The 12,979-nt window shown below is 41.1% G+C and overlaps 1 long non-coding RNA gene across 2 annotated transcripts in view; it reads right to left on the reverse strand.

The window, feature by feature from the left end:
- Window positions 1-12,979, reverse strand: part of LOC115063852 — a 29,804-nt gene that overhangs the window by 15,566 nt on the left and 1,259 nt on the right. The window contains exons 2-4 of one of the 2 annotated variants that reach the window (XR_003843723.1): window positions 4,233-4,316; window positions 3,128-3,211; window positions 1,340-1,477 (exon numbers count right to left, since the gene is read on the reverse strand). This is a non-coding gene — a long non-coding RNA (uncharacterized LOC115063852). Of the gene's footprint in view, window positions 1-1,339; window positions 1,478-3,127; window positions 3,212-4,146; window positions 4,317-12,979 lie in introns of both variants that reach the window. The other variant, XR_003843722.1, reaches the window with a different exon arrangement.

Raw genomic sequence — 12,979 nt, forward strand, 5'->3', positions numbered from 1 at the left:
CCTCCTTCCCTCCTTGCCTTCACCTTTCTTTCTTTTCTTTTCTTTCTTTCTTTCTTTCTTTCTTTCTTTCTTTCTTTCTTTCTTTCTTTCTATCTCTCTCTTTCTTCTTTATTCCTTTGCCTGTAATGGAATAAATATGTATACATATATACATAACATACATATATATCTATTTATGAGTATATATGTATGCATATGTATATATGTATGTATATACTTCTGTATACACATATATACAAATATATGCATATATGTATATACATATATGTATGTATGTATGTGTAAACACATTAGAGAAGGATTTTATGAGGATTAATGGAATGACCTATGGCACTGATTTGTACATGGAAACATTTCCATGCTGGGCTTTTGTTCTTTCCCATGTGACCTCCACATTGCACCATCTTCTCAGCAAGGTACAGCACATAATTCCAGCCTTTCCTATGGCTCTGTTTCCCTCTCTCCATCTAGGCCATATTGACTCAGGGGCTATATCCCCACAGCTCAGTTCTGAGAACTGACAGGATGAGCCGAGACGGTGAGGTGGCAGTCAGTATACATTGCCAACAGGAGCTGCTTTATCAGACATTGTGGGTTGCACATGCACAGCTCACCTGGTGTCAACTTTCACTCTCAGCTAAAATTTCTTAGAAATCTGAGGGGGGTGTTGTTGTTTGTTTGTTTTAGTTTTGTTTTGTTTTTCTACCTTCTTTACTACAATCATGTGCTTAGAAGAACCAGTTCTGTTAGTTTGTTAGTTTAATGAAAGATTAGGTGCTTTGCTTTGTTTTGCTTTGTTTTGCTTTGCCATGCTTGGCTTGAGATGAGATTGGTACTCAGTTCTAGTCAGTGTATATGAGGGATGTTTTATAGACTACTGGAGATTGCCATGTTTGTGAGTAACAGTATACTTAAGACTGTTAGATGTGAGGAAGGCCACCAAGCCTGTAAGACAAGATGCTAAAGAGCCCAGATGCCAGAGAAGGATGGACCCTGTGCTGTGACGCTATCATGGAGGAACTCTTAATCAATCCTGGAAATACTGTATTGGGATTCCTTGCCTTGGGTCATCCCATCAGATACAATAATAACTAGTGGGGTTATCAAAGAAAGGGAAACCTGACATGGTAGACTATTGCCGCCAGCGAGCATGCTTTCTTGTAAAGAGTATATATGAAGAATGGCCTGAGAGCTTGATCACACTTTTAGTGAAGCTTATTGCCAGGGACATGGGGACCACCAGTGACTTTTATCTCCCTACCCCAATAACCTGGCACTGCCTCCACCTCCTGACTCCTCTACCCTTGCCCATCATCACCACTCCAGTTTTCTCACTAACCTCCAGTGGCAGTGGCTGTGGTCTGTGAGGTTTAATAAAGGCCATAGACAGAAGAAGTCCAGTGCAGGATAATCCACCATAGTGCTGAGAATGCAGAACACTGGGGCTTCCAGGAGACTTCCAATGCCTCTGCCGTACCTGCAGTGATAGGAAGAAGGACGTGCTACTCAGGAGGGCAAGCACTGGAAGAAAGATCCTCATTATCTCAAACACAGATGTTAATAAAGGAGGAGGGCATGTTCTGGTTCTCACATAAACGGGAATGTGAGCCCGAGAACCAGTCTAGCTATTTGAATTCTGCCTTCACCTTTTTCTGAATATACCATCTCAGTGCTTGATAAATTAGTGAACCTCTCTGTGCTTTGTTTTCCTCATCTGCAGAATGGGTTCAATAATACCAATTACCATTAATGGTCACCATGAAGATTAGACAAATGAAATGATGGATATAGATGGTTATGGGACTTTCAAGGACTGAGTTGCAAATAAGTCAACATTAGCTATTGTTCGAGGAAGCTGAAAACTTGGGGTAGTTATTCTGTAGCATCAGAAAGAGCAGATAGCTGAGAGAACATCGCCCTCCAAACACTGAAACCTGCCTGCCTTCCGTGATTTATTCCTTCTTTCTTTCCTTTTAGTCTTTCTAGCTTTCTTGTCTTTAATTTTTTCCTTCATATTGAAAATAGATTCTTTCACACATACTACATCCTGATTATGGTTTTCTCTCCCTCTACTCCTCTTAGTTTCTCTCTACCTCCCCTCCCATCCTGATCCACTCCCTTTATATCTCTCTTAAGAAAAGAATAGGTTTATCAGAGATAACAATAAAAATACCACAATAAAAACGGACCCATCAGAGTTGAACAGGACAAACAAACAGAAGGAAGAACCCAGGAGCAAGTACAAGAATCAGAGACCCACTCCTTACTGAGACCACTCAGTAATCGCATGAAAACATGAACTGGAAACCATAACCTGAGCACAGGTGCACAGAGGACCCGTACAGACCTGGCAGGCACTGTGAATGTTGCTTCAGTCTCTGTGAGTTCATAAGAGCTCTTACTCTGTTGATTAAAAAGCCTTGTTCCCTTGATGGCTCCATCCCTGCTGGCTCTTCCACAGGGTTCTCTGAGCTCCAAGGAGAGGGGTTTGCAATTTACTCAAGGCTTAGAATTCTAAGGTCTCTTGCTCTCTGCTTAATTTTATTTTCAATTTTTTTCCTTAGATAAATGATGTCAATAATCATGCCCATTCTTCCCATTAAACCAGGCATTTGTTTCTACTTTTATAGTTCAAAGCCACCACTAACCCTGTGATTTAAGACTCTCTTCTCTCCTGAGTTTTCAATAGCTTCCAAGCTAGGATACTGGATACTCTTTGCACTTACTTATAGACTTACTATGACTTGATTCTCAGCCCACTGACTATTACTTCTCAGCTTCCTTTGGCCATTCCATTGTTATCATCTTGATTTCAAAATATCAGTGCCCCTGTAGCTTTCTTCATCCCCGGCCATGGGAATCAATTCCTTGTTTCCAGCTACTAAGGCCATCACACATAGTCAGAACAAGAGAGTCCTGCAACTGACTGTCCTACCAGACATGCCCTCGAATGCAAGGACACTGTTCGCCTGCCATTTCTTACCTGACAACTGTGATAGAATGTGTAGGAGGAATGAGTCATCATACCCTGACTGGCAGCCCATGCATGCCCAACGACTGCATCTGCATTTTGCAACTTTAAGATTATGCCTGGCATATGGAGACAAATGACAACAGAGCACATTACCTGGTCAGCTAATCAGATGCTGCCAGCAACAAGGGGCAAGATGTCATGGACCAATGGGGCATGGGTGGAAGGTATAAAGGCACTCTGCAATAAATATGAATTCTGCAATAAATGAGTTTGCTTCTGTTTCTCACATAACTTTCCGATTCTATGTCATTAACTCTAAGCCTTCTTACTCCCTACCCCCAAGGACCATCCAAAGGGACTAAGGACTAGGGCAACAAGAATGTAGGGATTTTAGACCTGTGATTTCACAGGACATGCCTAACTTACGCCAAACAGTGACATCATCAGTATAAAGGATGTATTATGACCACACTCCTCTCATCCTTGTGTATACCTCATTTTGTTGCTGTATGTCCTACTCTATCTTGTATGTGGATTTTATGTGGCTTGTGACTTCACTTCCCAACACTTCTCCAGAACACCCACACTGTTGCTTGTAGCAGAAAAGTTGAATAAACATGATGGTTCACTTAACACGTCATTCTTACCTTGGGAATCCCACCTTAAGTGCTTTATTTTGATAAAAATAGTGAAAGGCACTGAGAGGGAAATGAATCACATTGGTCTCCTTTCCAGAGGCAGAGATGTGAGGACAAAGAAAGACCAGAAGGCACACATATGGCTTCTCTTCCTGACTGTGTCTGCTTCCATGTCAGGGAAAATAACCCTACATTTCCTTGCATTTATTTTTGTTTATTATGACAAACAAGGCTAAGCTTAAGATGGGTCAGGGTGTCAGAGAGCAAGTGAGTAAGGGGATAATATTGGAGTGCTTAAGAGTGTATAGAGTGAGCAAGCTGGTACATGCCTTTCTTTCCTTTTTTAATTTTTAAAAATAACCAAACCTGATAGGAATTCTTAGTTCCTACTTGCTTCCCAGGGGTTATCTATGAGGCCATCCTAGTTTTTGCTTGCTGGAATTCTGAAGAGGGAGACAATTTTTAAAATCTCTTTTAAAAAGCTGATACTATGTCCACAATTCCATATGAAAACAGACTTAAAGACCACCAAACCTGTATGGGCCCCAGAGCTGCACAGAGCCCTGATGAATGGATAGGACCACATTATAAGGGTCTCCAGAGAATAGGGCAAAAGTTACCAACTGTCTTCCTGAAATATACCAGCAAGAATGTGAATCTTAATTAACGAAGCCCAAGGTTGATTTTTCTTGCTGCCTTTTTCTCTGAAAGACAAATAATAAGAAATGAATGAGGTTGGAAGCAAATGAGAACCATATTGGGAAAGTGAAACATAGTCAAACTTTTGGCTGAGCTGGTTGCAAAGAGCTGAAGTTCTTTAATCATCTCATAGGAGATGTAGCCAAAAAATGCAATTTGAAACACACACACACACACACACACACACACACACACACATGCACAGACACATATACACATACACACATACACACGCAAACACACACACATATGCACACATACGCACACATTCACAGACACATATTCCCACACCCTCATTCTTTTTCACTGCAGATGAATCAGAATGGTAAGATGGTGGAGACAGGACCTGATGAGAACCATACCTGCTCTCCACCTACTTTATAAAAAACCTTGGCAACCACATTGGGGAACCCATCTATCGGTTCTTATAACTTAAATGTGTACTGTACAATGTTCATTGACCCCAATAAGCCCCTATACAGCTGAACTTGGTCATGGGTTGGGCATATGCTAAAATGGTAACACACTGAGGATCTAAATTTTTCTAAGAGACGTGTTTCTAGAAGAAGATGAATCTGTCTGAGAATCAAAGCACATTATATCTGAAAGTGGGCAAGGCCAACTATAAGAGGATTTAGATAAGTCTTTATTAGAAATAAGATAGCCCCTTACTAGTGAACAAATTGATAAAACACAGAGAAGATTTTCTTATGCTTGGGATGACCAGGTCAGCTGTACACAAAGACCCTTTCCACACCCCTGAACTTCACAGCACTTCAGTTTGGGGATTTAAAATGTATTATTGTCTTTGTCAATAAAGAGACAGAACTCACATCTGTCGTGCTTTGTGGCAATGAAGGCGCGTGACGGTGATGGAAACTTTTCTAATACAGCCTCACTTAGGTTGATAGCAAATAAACACAATTTGTTGTGGTAGTATTTTTATGCCTCTTATAATATTTACTTTTCTTAAAGGGAATGACTTAGCTTTCTGGTTCCCCCGTCTCATTATTTATTGTTCTTTAGGGAGGGGTGGAGTTCCTTAGCTTCTGAGTCTTCTGGGCATGCTCAGCTCGGCTTCCCGTTTCTTTGGGGGAGTTGTTCACAGAGAGGATGTTGATCTCCTCGGGAAGACCATATCCCACTGTCAGAATCCAGAGTGGGCAGGCTCACTTGAGTGTCAGATATCTATAACTTCAAGTGTGGCTTCTGGATGAAGCAAAGCGTACTTCCCACTTCACTTGCCGATTGCTTCTTTTGTTAATTTGTACAGAACAGACAGGTGGGAGGTTTTAGTAGCTCTTCCTAGATGCCCCCTACATAGTTTAAATGGCAAGATGATGAATGGAGAGCTTAAAAAATAAAACTGTTCAGACCATGGCTCTTGTTTTTAGGTGACTGAACTTAGGGGAGACATTGCTATGGTCTAGAGAGATGTCACCTAAAAGCCCATGTGGGCAAAGGCTTGGTTTCAGATCAGTGCTATTGGAGGGTGGTAGAAGCTATAAAAGAAAGGCCTAGCACAAGGTCTGTAGGTCATTGGAGATATGGCCTTGAAGGGGATTGTTGGACCCTGTCTCTTCTTTTACTTCCCAGACACATGGCAAGAAGTCTTGCTCTCATGCATGTTGTGATGGCTGCTCTTATCAACTATAGAGAATCCAAAGTCACCACCAGGGAGTTAGATATCCACCCATGCCTATGTGAGACTGTATGGATTATGTTTATGTTAGTTGGTTGTGGGAAAACCCACTTTAACTATGGGCAGTACCTGGGCTGGGTAGTAGTGAGAGCAAGCTGAGAAAGAGTCAGCACACATCCCTTCATTGCCGTCTGCTTCCTTGCCGAGGATACAATGTGACCATCCCTCACAATGATGGATTGTAACCTTGAACTGTGAGCTTAAATAAACCATTCCCTCCTGAATTTGCTTCTTTTGGAGTATTTCATCACAGCAACATGAAAAGAAACTAAGACATATGTTCTTGCGGTGACATGCTTTCACAGTCCTGCCCCTCACCCCCTCTCCCAAAATGGGCCAATTGATCATTGAGGAAACTCTGAAAACTATGAGACAAAATAGATCCTTCTTTCTAAAAGTTGTTTATCCAGAGTTATTTATCACAGTGCCATAAAGTTAATTAACATGGATGTACTGATTTTGTATACTTCATCTTTATGAAAATTTTTACAAAATATATAAATTGCTTCATAAAACTATTAGTTTAGAGTTATATGTGAATAGGATACCAAATAAAGACTTACTTATTTCAATGTGTTCTCAGAGATATTTTCCAACTAGAGAAGCCTCCGAAGGCCCATCCTATACATCTCTGGGGGTTTCACAGAATTGAATGATCATACTATCTGTTCTGGGAAAGGAGTACTAGTGGACTTTTGATCCTTCAACACTCACAAACTTGCCTCTGTCTTAGAGAAGAGAACCTATGGAAAGAGACTATACAATTTTTGCAAAAGTATCCCTTTAGGAGAAAATGAGAGTGAGCTACTGCAGGTAGAGCAGGGTTTCCTTTAACACCAAAGGTAGGGAAGAACAGGAGAATCCCTAAAATTCACATTATCTTGAATAAAAAAGGAATTACAGTTGGAAACACAATGAATAACTTTCCCAGGAAGCAGCTAACCATGATCATGTGAATGTTGAAGAGCACTAACCACAAAAGTTTAGTGTCAAAGCTAGAAGAACTAGCTCTCCATTCTGGTAGCTGACTAAAAACTGGCTAATCTATACTCATATCCGCTGCATGCGTCATCTGATTTCTAAGCCATGCTCAAATATGATAAAGCTCAGCTGATCTAGGAAGGTCATATCTGGTGTAACTCAACTAAGTTCTGCAAGCAAGAGTGCATAAGGCTTCTTACAGTCTAGTATTAAAACAGACAACTAGATTCCCTCTTCTTTATTGGTCAAGACAAGCCACGTGTCTACATTTAAATTAAAGATTTGGGAAATGCACTCTGTAATTTATAGCTAAAAATCTTCAAATTCATATGTCAAAGGGCATAGATGTAGGGTGGGATGAAGAACTGAGACTAGTGGTACATTCTGTCAGCATGGGAGGGGACATGCTTAGGCACACATGGCACACTTCACAGTGTGGACTCCTTTAGACATAAGGACACAGGTGCCAGTGCTTGTGCTCCGAAGAACAAGGTCAAAGCAAGGATCTATGAATGTGAGTTACAATCTATGCTGGAGCTCTGCTATAACCCAAGGAAGACCATCATAGATAGAAGTGAAGAGTAATTCTTAACTCGTGTGGGGATTGGGAGGGATTCTAAATTCTCCCCCTAGAAGAAAACTGCAAGTGTCATGAAATGCTTCGACAACTAAAAGGTTCTATAGAAGAAAACTAGAAACTACAGATATTCTGTATTCCCTGATAATAAATATAACACATGTAAGCATGAAGCTAAATCAAAAAGGAAATGGATACATATGCACCATGGGTTGCGGACACAGATACCTTCATGTGAAAACTAACAATTCAGTCAAGAGGGCATAGAGAACACCAGAAGAACATGGCCCTTTAAACCAACTAAGCAGGGACTTTGAGTTCACAGGGACTAAAGCAACAAGCACAGGCCTACATGGGTCTAAATCAGGTCTTCTGTGTATATTATAACTATTGTAGCTATTCACTTAATATTTTTATGGGACCCCTGACTATGAGAACAAGTGGGCCTCTCACTCTTGTGCCTGCTCTTGGGACTCTTGTCCTCCTGCTGGGTTGCCATGTTCAATTTTGATATGAAAGTTTTTGCCCCATCTTATTATATATTTTACTTTGTCATGTTTGCTTGATATCTCTAAGAAGCCTCTTTTCTAATAAAATACAGATCTGGAGGGTCAAGGAGGTGGGGAGGAATGGGAGGAGTGGAGGGAGGGGAAACTATGATCAGGATATACTGTATGAGAAAAGAGTCTATTCTTCTCATTCTTTCTTTGTCTAATTCTCTAGAAGTGGTAGCTACAGACACTGAGGAAAGGCCATCACTCTTATCCTGAAATGGTCAGTGCTGTGGAGTAGAGGTTAGACGTAATTTATATTACTCCACTCCTTCAAAGCAGCTTTGAAATAGGCCTGCACCAACGTATACAATGAAAACTTAATCCGAAGAGCAATGATTTCTGTTTGGTGTCTCTGCTTCAGACAAAGAATACCTTTTCCCACCAGGCAGACAGCTCCTGCCATATTGCCCTTTGCTATTTTCAGTATGTGAATCTCCCAGCTTACCTCTCCCAAGGCCCCATTCTGTGCCCAGTCTAGACTGCTGGTCTAGAGGTAATAAGCAAATTTTCTTAAGGAGCAAAGAAGTACCTGTAGGTCCGACACCAGTGATTCTCAACCTTCCTAATGCTACAACCCTTTAATACAGTCCCTCATGTTGTGATGGCCCCCCCCCAACTGTAGAATTTATTTGTATTGCTACTTGATAACTGTAATCTTGCTGCTGTTCAGAATCATAATGTAAATATCTGATGGGGCGGATATTCTGATGTGCATCCCCTGTGAAAGAGTCAGTTGACCCTAAAGGATCATGACCCACAGGTTGAGTACCACTGTCATACAGGCTTTTAATGGACCCATACTTGAAATCTTAGTGTTTCGTTTACCTCTCAAAGCAAGAAGTAATCACTGTCTACATTGCCTCTTTCATTTTTGAACAGATGAAGATTAGGGATCATGGCTCTACGGCCCCCAGTAAAGAAGAGATGGTGAAGGAACTCCAAGGTTTGTGAGTATCATTGTCCTTTGAGGAAAAGGAGATAAGGGTATAAAGATGGTGTCACTAAAATTATAAGCTTGAGCTTTATTCTGATTGTATTTATTGTCATATCGGCAGCATATAATCACATGGTTTAAAAGTCTGTGTTCATTCAGAGATGATGCACCTAACCCTCAAGAGACTGGAGGCCCCAGGGAGTTTAGAGGTCAGGTGGGGGTGGGGGTGGGGGAATCCACATGGAGACTGGGTGGGGAAGAGGTGTGGAATGTGGAGCAGTTGGAGGGTGGATGGAGGGGCAGAGAATGGAAGATGGAGTGTAAAACATAAACTAAAAATAAAATAAAAATTTTAAAAAGTCACATACACATGGTGATCTGAGTAAGTTCTTTCCACAGTTCAGCAGAATGCATGTTTAGCTGCATAGAGACAAGGCCACAAATTCTGGATTTACTAATGATTAGTGGATAATTTTGGATAGTTAACTCATTCTACATATATTTTAGAGAAGAGAAAGTAATATTTTAGTAGTTAAGATTAAAATAAATGAGTTGATGTGTATGAGGTATATAAATAAAATTGAAACTTGATAAATAATAGCCAATCTAGATACTCACTTCTTCAAACAGAGCAAACCAGGCAAGTGCCAGTTTATTCTTCCCATGTCAGGTCCAACTTTCTGTCTTGAATCTCCACTTATATTAACAGAGACACACTAATGTAATTTCTTAAGTAGACCCATTAAACCTGCTGATTTCTAAGCCACTGTGGGAAAATTTATGAGCAAAGTTACAGTGGAGATTTTCTTCTCCCACTTCCTCCTCATGTTGGTGGGCGGTTCAGCCACAAGTGTCTGGTTGCCTTTGCTTAAGCATCCAAGTGTTTCAGGGAGATGAACAGAGACATACACTCCATGTGCTTGTTTGCCTCGGTTCTCTGATAACACTGCTTCCTGTACTCTGCAACTACACTATGCTTCCACGCACCAGGAATCCTCTAGGAGGAAAATATGTCCTCCTAGAACTCCATGTCTGGACTCTACCCTTTTGAACCAGTATTCCCCTCTGACGGCCTTAAGGTCCCCAGTGGGTTCACTTTTTCCCAGACAGTTTTTATGTCTTGATGTATTAGTTACTTTCCTCATTGTTGTGATCAAATGTCAAACAGTAAGCAACTTAAAGGAGAAACACTTTAGTTTGGCTCATAGTTCAAAGAAATGAGTTCCACCATGGTAGGGAAGGTATGGTGGAAGGAGGGACCTGGGCCATGGAGCTGGTCAGGAAGCAGAGAAAGGGGAAGAGTCATTTTCATCAGGTCTTCTCTTTCCTTTTCTACTCAGTCTGGCATGTCAGGCTTCAGGGCGATACCACTTGTATTTAAGGTGTTAGACCCTGCTACCTCAGTCAACCACTTGGGAATGTCCTCATGGGCATACCTAGAGTTAAATCTGTCAGATGACTTCAAATCAAGACAAGTTGACAGTAAGGATTAGCATTATCCTCAGCAATGGCTTCAGATGGCCCTTCATAACTGCATTCAAGATGACACACCAGGGTGGTCTCTGGCTGCACCACGTCAAGCTACTACCTCAGCCTCACTTTTCATATATAACAATAGGTCACGTTAATGACTCTGTAGATAGATTTCATACAGAAAATAAAACTCATGTTCTCTCCATTCTCAGGCGACCCAGATTAAAAGAAGTTGGGTATTTCCACTAGACACATGTGCATCCGTGGTTTCATTATTGGAAAAATATCCAACTTCTACATGACACCTGACTTTCTTCTACATTATCCCTCCAGTCTCTATCCCACTTTTTTTCTATTGGCTGGGCAGTGGGCGAAGATACAGACAAAGTACAGAGGAAACCCTGCTTACAACAGTTTCTTTCTAAAGCCTGGACATGCGTTCATTTTTCTGCTGTGTTTGGATTATACACAGCTATTCAGGGCACAAGCAAATGACATGTCTGAGAATGTGTGTGGGAAGCACTTTCATCAGTCTTATGCATATTTTCACATCAATGTTCTATGCCATTCATGTTTTCATCTGGTCTTTGGTCCATAGGGTAGGTAGCATAGCACACCTTCCGAGAGACAGTATTGTTTGCTCTAAAAAGCGAGACAGGGTCTAAAGACAAGAGATGTTATGAGGACATGGAAGGGAAAACAGATCCTCAACCCAGAATCTTGATGAAACCTCCAACCAGCTGAGAATAAAAAAAATTCCAGCACAGTTAACAATTAACTTCCTCCCTGCCCAGCTGTAAACCTGGGATTTATAGTAATCTCACAGTTAACGTAAATGCCCTAGATTCCTTCCTTGTGCAGCCATAGTGATTTCTGATTTTACTTTATCAGATTGTAAACCCATCCCAGGCATCCTTGGAACTGTAATCCCCTGTAATTACTACTGTTGAAAAGGGCAAAGGGGAAATAGGGATAGAAGAGATGAGAGTCTCTTAGAAACTTGTTGGGCAATGAAATTCCAAATGCTTCCAAAAACCTGTGTACATCCACCACTAGGATGCATGCATACATGTGCACGTGTGCATGTGTGCGCGTGCACACACACACACAAATAACTCATACATATCATACAACATATAAATCACTCATATATACACAGACATCATACACATACCAGACTCCACACACAAACATACCTCACAACAAGTCACACGCATGCACATATACCACACACACACATACCACACAAATCACACATACACACACCACACAAATCTCACACACACACCCAACAAATCACTCACACCACATACACACATATCATATACACACCACACACAGAAATTGCTCACACACGTCACATATAAGTCACTCATACGTACACAGACACAGACACCATACACATCCCACATTCCACACACATACATACCACAGAAGTCACATGCATGCACATACACCACACACAAACACACACATGCACACACGCACGCACACGTGCGCATGCACACTCACACAGCCTTGGAGAACCATGGGTCACACTTGAATAAGTCTTACTCCTTTCCTGAGTGCCTTGCATCCTATCAACCCCAGAGCTTAGGGTCTATGTTAAAATGTCTTTCAATAATCTCAAACAGTGCTTCATACTACCTTGTTTTTCTTTGCTGAAACCAAGAGCCTAATTGTATCTGAACAGAAGTTCTTGAAAGATTGAAAGAACACCCAAGGCTGGGATACCTCCTGTCCCGCCATCACTGACAAAAGGAACCAACCAATTGAGAAGAACAGCGTTGGCTTGGCCTACAGTGGCCTGGGCAGGCTCCAGACAGAGCTTTGCATTCCTAGGTGACTTTGAGTATATAATCATTGGATACAAGACTTTTCTATTTCATTATAGACAAAATACCAACCATTTTCCTCAAAATTTTTATAAAAGTCCTTCAATGATGTTGTTGGTCTTGAAGTGTTATACCATTGGTAAGGCAACTAAAATCTCAAATAAGCCTTTTCTTTACCTACCCTACAACTGAGCTCATGTTAGTAATTTTTTTATATATCATTAAAACAGACTGAGAAAAGTTAGATGCTCTACCATGCTGAAACAGGAGCTGCCAGGTTACGTGTACTTCTATGTCAGAGACACTTTCCTTCTATATTTTAAGTGACATCCATTCAGTTCTTTCTTATTTTAATAATTAAATAGCAACTATGTTACACTTATTTTTAAGTGATATGCAAATCACTGGGTGTGCCTGACTCTCAACATGTAACTGTTATATTGCTTTGAACTTCAAGGAAGCCGGGCATGGTGGCGCATGCCTTTAATCCCAGCACTTGGGAGGCAGAGGCAGACGGATTTCTGAGTTCGAGGCCAGCCTGGTCTACAAAGTGAGTTCCAGGACAGCTAGGGCTACACAGAGAAACCCTGTCTCGAAAAAACCTAAAAAAAA

The sequence above is a fragment of the Mus pahari genome, chromosome 4, assembly GCF_900095145.1.
Source record: "Mus pahari chromosome 4, PAHARI_EIJ_v1.1, whole genome shotgun sequence".
NCBI lineage: Eukaryota > Metazoa > Chordata > Mammalia > Rodentia > Muridae > Mus > Mus pahari.